The 7,067-nt window shown below is 38.9% G+C and overlaps 1 protein-coding gene across 1 annotated transcript in view; it reads left to right on the top strand.

The window, feature by feature from the left end:
- The window catches only part of LOC103144383 (neural-cadherin-like), a 163,495-nt gene that overhangs the window by 49,030 nt on the left and 107,398 nt on the right, over window positions 1-7,067 (top strand). The gene's annotated exons all lie outside the window — the stretch shown is intronic.

Raw genomic sequence — 7,067 nt, 5'->3', positions numbered from 1 at the left:
GTTCAGAGCGTGGGAAAAAGCTTGTAGTCCGAAAAATACGGTGTTTGTAAACAGTCAACAAATGTAATCAATTCAGTTACTTCAAACTGATTTGAAGTAAAAATAGATTATGACACGATTCTCTTTGACAGAGTCTGACTAAATGATGGACCACAATAAAGTCTCGCACAACCACTGATCTACACAGATATACAATCTCACACAGGTTGACTGTCCGGAAGGAGATTGTACTAGAATTGATGTCGGAGTATCAGATTAGAAAACCGAGTAGTGTTGTGCTACACTTTTCAGAGTTTTATTCATAAAAAAATCTTGCATTCTATGCATATTTTTGTTCTTCACAATTATTCACAACTTTATGCTGGTCTTTCTCAATTAAATAAATTGAAGTCTGTGATAGTAACATGGCTAAATGTGAAAACATTCGAGGAGAAAGTATATTTTGAAAGGCAATATATTTATTTCCTGAATGGAGCAGTTACAAAGGGAACATAGCTCTATTTATCAGACCTTGCTGACTTAGCATATACTTTATGTATACAAAATAAACCAGCTGTTTACATCAGAGAAGAGCTACTGACTCAGAGTTCAGGTAGTGACAGGATACATCACAAATTCTTCTTTTGTCTTGGATTAAAAGCACTCTTGTAGCCTGTGGACAGTTCTTGTTACATAACAGGATTTGTAACCCATAGCTACTTTTAGCTTTCAAGGTACCAGTGTGTTTTTGTGTCCTCTGATGTGTGTTTGTCAGAGAGGCACGTGGGGGTAGAGGGAGATGTGTGAGGATTGGAAGTATGTTGTCACTTTGTGATAACTTGCTTTGATGTCAAAACTTTTGCAAACGTGTTTTAATCTGTTGGTGCATGTGTTTGGGAACATGTTTGTCTTGGCAGGGAATTTTTTCCTCTCTGTGGTGAGGCAGATGGCCTTAGTGGATGGCAGCCCACTGAACTGGTTGGCAGCTCTTCTGACATTCTTTAATGCCACGTTGACACGTGATCACAGCCAGTATTTGTGGAAATACTGTCTTGTGTTCACAGATCTGTGAATCACTTCACTTGAGGCAACCGATATACATATTGAGGCCTGTGACGTTAACAGGAGTGTTTTTTTTTCAACATCATTTCTATTTTAACGTGTGCAAAGCATTAAATAATTTCAGTTTAAATCAATGCTTAGTATGCTCTTGTCATAAGGAGAAGTACTTGCATGCAGCCTCTCTTTGGGTGCTGCTGTGCTCTCTTGAAGTCAGCCTCAGCTTAGACAGAGCAAGTTGGTAATTGGATTCCTAGAATCTTCTTATTCACTTCAGTGAGACAGCATGCAGGCGACAAAGTGCCTGCTGTCTTGAGGCGTCATCCATGCATTCCTATGGGAAGATCAAGGTAGCATTACCAAGACTTGCTAGATGAGACTGTGGCTGAGGCTCTCTCCCATCGGATGCTGTAAGTCTGATTGGGAAACTTGATGTAGAACTAATACATGGCTTCACATCCATCATCCACCATCCACCCTGGCATTGAGGAGTTTATACTAAACATCTGGATAAATACCAGATCAATTTTGTTTCTGTACTTACTTATTTGAACCATTCAATTTATATTTGTGGCACACTATATTAGTGGCACACCGCACCAGTATTAGTGATATGCACTTTATATATTAGTGGTGTATGATTGGTGATTGCCCATTACAAAAACCGATCACCTGTATCTCATTCCTTCACACTGCACAAGTGCAAATCCTAGCGAGTTTGTTTGGAACTTTAACGCTCTGACATTAATTGGGGAAGTTAATCATGGATTCATGGATTTCCAAGCGATCCTGAATTAAGAAGTCGGTGGCTTGTAAATATTTGTCGCTACAAGTTAAAGCTAACGCCGCACAGCAAAGTTTGCAGCCTTCACTTCACTCCGGATCAGCTTCTTCAGTCTAAAACTACCGGGGGAGACGGATGATAAATAAAGAAGCCGTCCCTGTGTTATTTCCATGGAATCACTTCTGTATTCAGCCTGAAAGAGCAAGTGTATGGGAACGGGTGAGCAGACCAGGTCCATACAGCCGAGCAACTGATCCGCCTGTACACACTGCTGTAAACACCATTCTATTTGAGCTCTTCACAAGACGCATGCAAAAGTAATAAAACAAAATAATTTTTGTCCAAATTAGGTGTTGCCAGATCACATAGGAGCATTTATAACTAAAGCTTTAACCAATATTTAACCAAAAGCTCAACCAATATTTGTCTGAGTATCTGGTCTTGATCCCAAAAGGTCTTGATTGTACTTTTTTGACCACTCTGCAAGGTAAGATAGTGTTGTTGTTTTTTTTTTTTTTTTTAAATTGATGGGTTTTCTACTCCAGACCTAACTTTCAAGCATGATTGACATTGCAACATTGCAATTTGATTCAGGTCAGAACTTTGTGAATGGCATTCAAGAAGCTACTCAAAACCAGTTTTTGATCATTGTCTTTTTAGAACACCCTATTGTATCCACGTTGGAACTATTTAGCTGTACATTCAAGGGAAAGCTGAAGAATAGCACTCCCTCATTTCTCCATCCACCATCTACAATAATGCATCAACATGGCAGTCGAGAATGCTGACCAAGAAAGCAACGCTGCTCAAAATTGACTCCTTAAAGCTCAGCTGAACTTTGCAGCTTCTCACATGGACAAACCAAATGTCTTCTGGAGAAAAGTTTTAATTTAACTATTTGGCATCATAACCGGGAAGCTGAGTTTTTAAAACCAAAGAGCAAGCTACCAACTGTCAGTAATGTTGGTTGGGCCATTATACAGAAGGCCTGTTTTACTGCCAGGACTGCTGGTGTATTGCACAAATAAAGACAGAAAAATACCTCCAACTTCAACTTTACCACAAATCAACTACTACATAGTAAAAACACGATATGATGTCCAAACAGGACAAACTTAACCCCCCCCAACCCCTCACCCACACACACTCTCTCTATTGTCCTAAAATATTAGTTAAACTCCAAACATTCAATCTTAGTTTTGACCTTGGAAGTTCAGGTCTTTGTCTTGGTTTTGGCCTTGGAGAGTGTGGTCTTAGACTTGGTCTTGGAAGAATGTGCCTTGACTCCATTCCTAGTGGGTAAATGCATATTTTTAAGCTTTGCGGATTAAAAACACTGTAAATTCACCAAAATTTTACTTTTAATGCTCAAATGCATAGTTACAAGCCCTACTTCATTAAAAAAACTAATGTCATTAGGAGCAAATGTAAACTCCTGACTGGATTGTACACCTCCTCTCATGTATCAAGAATAACACGCTAGGAATGATGACTTTGAAAGAGGAGAGTAAACCTTAGCACAAACAATCAGGGAAGATCACAACGCTTAGACTGATACTTTGAATTGGATTTGATAGATCCCTGGGTTAAACCTAGACTGCATTGGGTTTAGTGCAGCACAACTTACAAGAAACACTGACATTTATTACTATCCTACCTGATTTATGTGTTTCCATCTACAGGAGAAGATTTATCTCTCACATACTTATACCCTTAGTTGAGTGACTGTTGGTACTTCATATTTCCCTGGTTACTTGTCTCTCCTCCAAAAACATACAATTACATGACACCTGTCACTTTTTGTAATCGCCTCTCTGCCACTGTCTCCGCACTGTCCTCTAGGCCCAGACTGGTACCTGAACAAGGTGAAGCTGACGATCACTGATGTCAACGACAACGTCCCTGAGTGGAATATGAAGCCATACCCATACCTGGCTGTTGTGTCTTCCGAGGCAGTGGCAGGAACATTTGTCTACCAGCTACAGGCTATTGACGGGGATGAGGGCAAAAGTGGGGAAGTGGAATACTTCTTGTCAGATGGTAAGCTTTTTGTTGCTCTAACACACAACAATACACAACACATATGGAAGTAAAATACATTGTGCTGTGGGTAAAAAAGAAAAAAAAAAAAAGACACGGCAGGTGCAAATGTATGAAAATGAATACACCCAGATTGACACCAGCACAGTTGTTCAGACAAAAAGCCACAGGCATGCAGATTCATTCATGCATTCATACACTTTTTATGTGTCCATTAGATTATTTATCCTTTTTTTACCCACTTTCTCTTTCTACCTCTCCATATCCATCCCACTTTCTCTCTCTCTCTCTCTCTCTCTCTCTCTCTCTCTCTCTCTCTCTCCTGCAAACACAGCCACTATCACACAATCCCACACACAGCCAGAGGCCTTCACAGATTTGTTTATGCACTTTTCATGCACTCTTGTCTGTCTGCTTCTCTCTGTTTCATACAGGGAGTCATGCAAGCACATATTCACTCATACACAAACACATACAGTGGGCTGCTGGAAACCTGCCACAATAGTGGACCCCCTGGTGGCTAAAGGGATTTGAGGGCTGCTGGCAGAGATTGGGGGATGTGCTGATGTTGCTTGTGGGGTTTACTGATTTACCCTGACTTGTGGTTTAACTGTAATCAGGACATCCCACAGCGTCCTCATTCTGAGTTGAAACCCCAGTTGCACCGAGTGCTGATTGTCTTTATAACTGTGCTAAGGACTCTTTAAAGTAGTGGCGTTTGTCAACGGACATTTAAATCAGTTCAGCCGAACGAACTTCTCTTCAGAGTAATTTCAACTCCCTGTTTGGATTTCACCCATATTTGTCTAACCCTCTTATCCACTGCTTAACATTAACACCGCTATGGGATGTCATCAGACGAACTGACCTCTTGATGACCACAGTTTGACCCAATTCTTTAGAAATTGCCAACAGCAGAGCAAGTGAAATCCCCTGTGGAGTCTTCTTGTGAAAGTATTAAAGTTTGGACCTATCATTGCCATTAGATAAAATGGGGGGAAAAAAACTGTGTATTAGAGTGTTGTATGTGATTTTCTTGGCTCCAGGTCAGTTCAACTCTTTGTCAGTTTGTACCTCCACTTGGTGGAGAGCCATGTTTGTTCAAAAAAGGGAAATAAAGAAAGTGTACCCATGTACAAATCAGCCATGGCAAATCAGTTTATATTTTATTGCATTTTCTAGTATTTTCTGACTTTATATCAAACTGAAAACTTTCCATTTTAAGTCAGTGAGGATTATCAGAAATATTTTGATTCGCCAAATTTCAGAATAATAAGTTTACACACAGAAAGATTATTATCCCTTCAAACAATTTGGGAAAGCTAAAATTATGCTGATGCCGAGACTGTAAGACTTTGATATGATAAACTGCAGCATTTGAGTTAAGTTAGTTAAGCACAGCTGGGGAGGTATTTAAAGACAACACTGCACACACACGCATACGCACACACACTGGTTTCTTGTGCGAGATCATGAGAAAGTCAGCAGAAATTAGAAATCATCACAGGGTACAATTTCCAGAGGTCTTAAGGTTTCACACTCATCTGTTCAAACAGTTTAAACACAAGTATGAATATAATCAAAATTTCTTCCTCAGTGAAGTTATTTTAATAGGAGATTTGCCTTCTAAAAATGCTTGTTTCAGAATTGAGTCCGAAGAATTCTTTCTTCAGGTCTGCCAATCTGTGAGCTTCGCAGACTGTCTCTTCAATATTTTATATACTTTGTCTGGCCAATATGGTATTTGGCAAAAAGCAGTTTGTGAACAGTATTTTAACCAATTTCGATGTAAAACATTTATCTCTGGCTGAAAATATAAATGCTCATGTTATTTTTACATTGCAAATAAACTCAACATCAGTGCATATTTTCTTTATAAGACTTTATTGGCCACACCTATTCAAGCAGGACCATAAGATTACAGACATCGCAAAACCAACCTGTCATAGCTAATTAAAGCTGGCATGTGTAACTTTACAAAAATATGAATTTTACGTAAACTGTTAAAACTGTCACTGTGTCGTGGAAGTATAGTATGAGACAGACGTTCTGTGAAAAAAACAAGCTCCTCTGCCTTCTCCCAATGCTCCCAGTGTTAACGAGAAATACACAGCTCAGTCAGAATCAAACAGTCACAGCAAGGAGGAGGATCTTAGTGCTGTCAATCACCTCATGTATGCGTTGCTCACAGAATCTCCTTACTCTCTGCCATGCTACAATTTCTGTCAGCAGTGCCTGTTGAGAAGTCTCAGACTAGTTAGCATTGCCACTGATGATGGTGGACAAACTGTTTTTCTGGGACACTAAGGTCGACTAAATGTCGTGGCACATTTAGTAGTGTGTCCATGAGGTTGATGGCCATATTTACTGAGTTGGGAAAAAAAAAAGCATATTTTTCATTGTTCCTCAGTTCTTTATTTGCTCTGGAACAAAGAGATGTTAGCAATGCATTTTTGATAACATATCTCATCATTGTATCACTTCTTATGGTTTTACAATTGTGTAGTAAACACTGGATATTTTACCTTTGTTCTTCTAAAAATCAATTTCTTTCATCCTTGATTGCATACAATTTTCTTTTTCTTTAAACTTTGATGTGGTCCTTTCTTCAAAGATTAATCTTTCTTCCATGTCCTGGTTTCCATGCTAACGGTCCTTATGCTCTCTGATGCCTATGGCACATTGTTACCTTTGTTGATGCAGTATTCCTACCAGCTATCAGTGTGCAGAACAAAACAGGAACTAAGGAATTAAAATTTCATCGCATCAATGGTCGAAACCCTTCCTCATTACTCTGAGGAAATGTAGGAATGCTAAAAATTATGAAACATCCCATGCCAATCATTCTTATGAAGTGTGTGATAATTTGCCCTTAAAATATACAGCCATTGAAATAAAAGAATATAAAAACACAAATTAAAGTACTTGATGTACATGAGTTACATTTAATCAAATGTGCACACTTGACTGTAAAAGTGTGTTTAAAAGCCTTTAAAAGTAAAAAATAATATTTTTATTGCAGCATAATCTAACAATAACAACTTTACAAAAATAATTGGGGAACCATTTTCTTTAAATAAACATATTTGAGGCCTTTCTTCAGTTACAATTCCATCCATCCATCCATCCATCCATCCATCCATCCATCCATCCATCCATCCATCCATCCATCCATCCATCCATCCATCCATCCATCCATCCATCC

The sequence above is a fragment of the Poecilia formosa genome, unplaced genomic scaffold (assembly GCF_000485575.1).
Source record: "Poecilia formosa unplaced genomic scaffold, Poecilia_formosa-5.1.2 Scaffold125, whole genome shotgun sequence".
Taxonomy (NCBI): domain Eukaryota; kingdom Metazoa; phylum Chordata; class Actinopteri; order Cyprinodontiformes; family Poeciliidae; genus Poecilia; species Poecilia formosa.
Note: the sequence above shows the minus strand (reverse complement) of the source record. Positions and strands in the feature narration are given on the sequence as shown.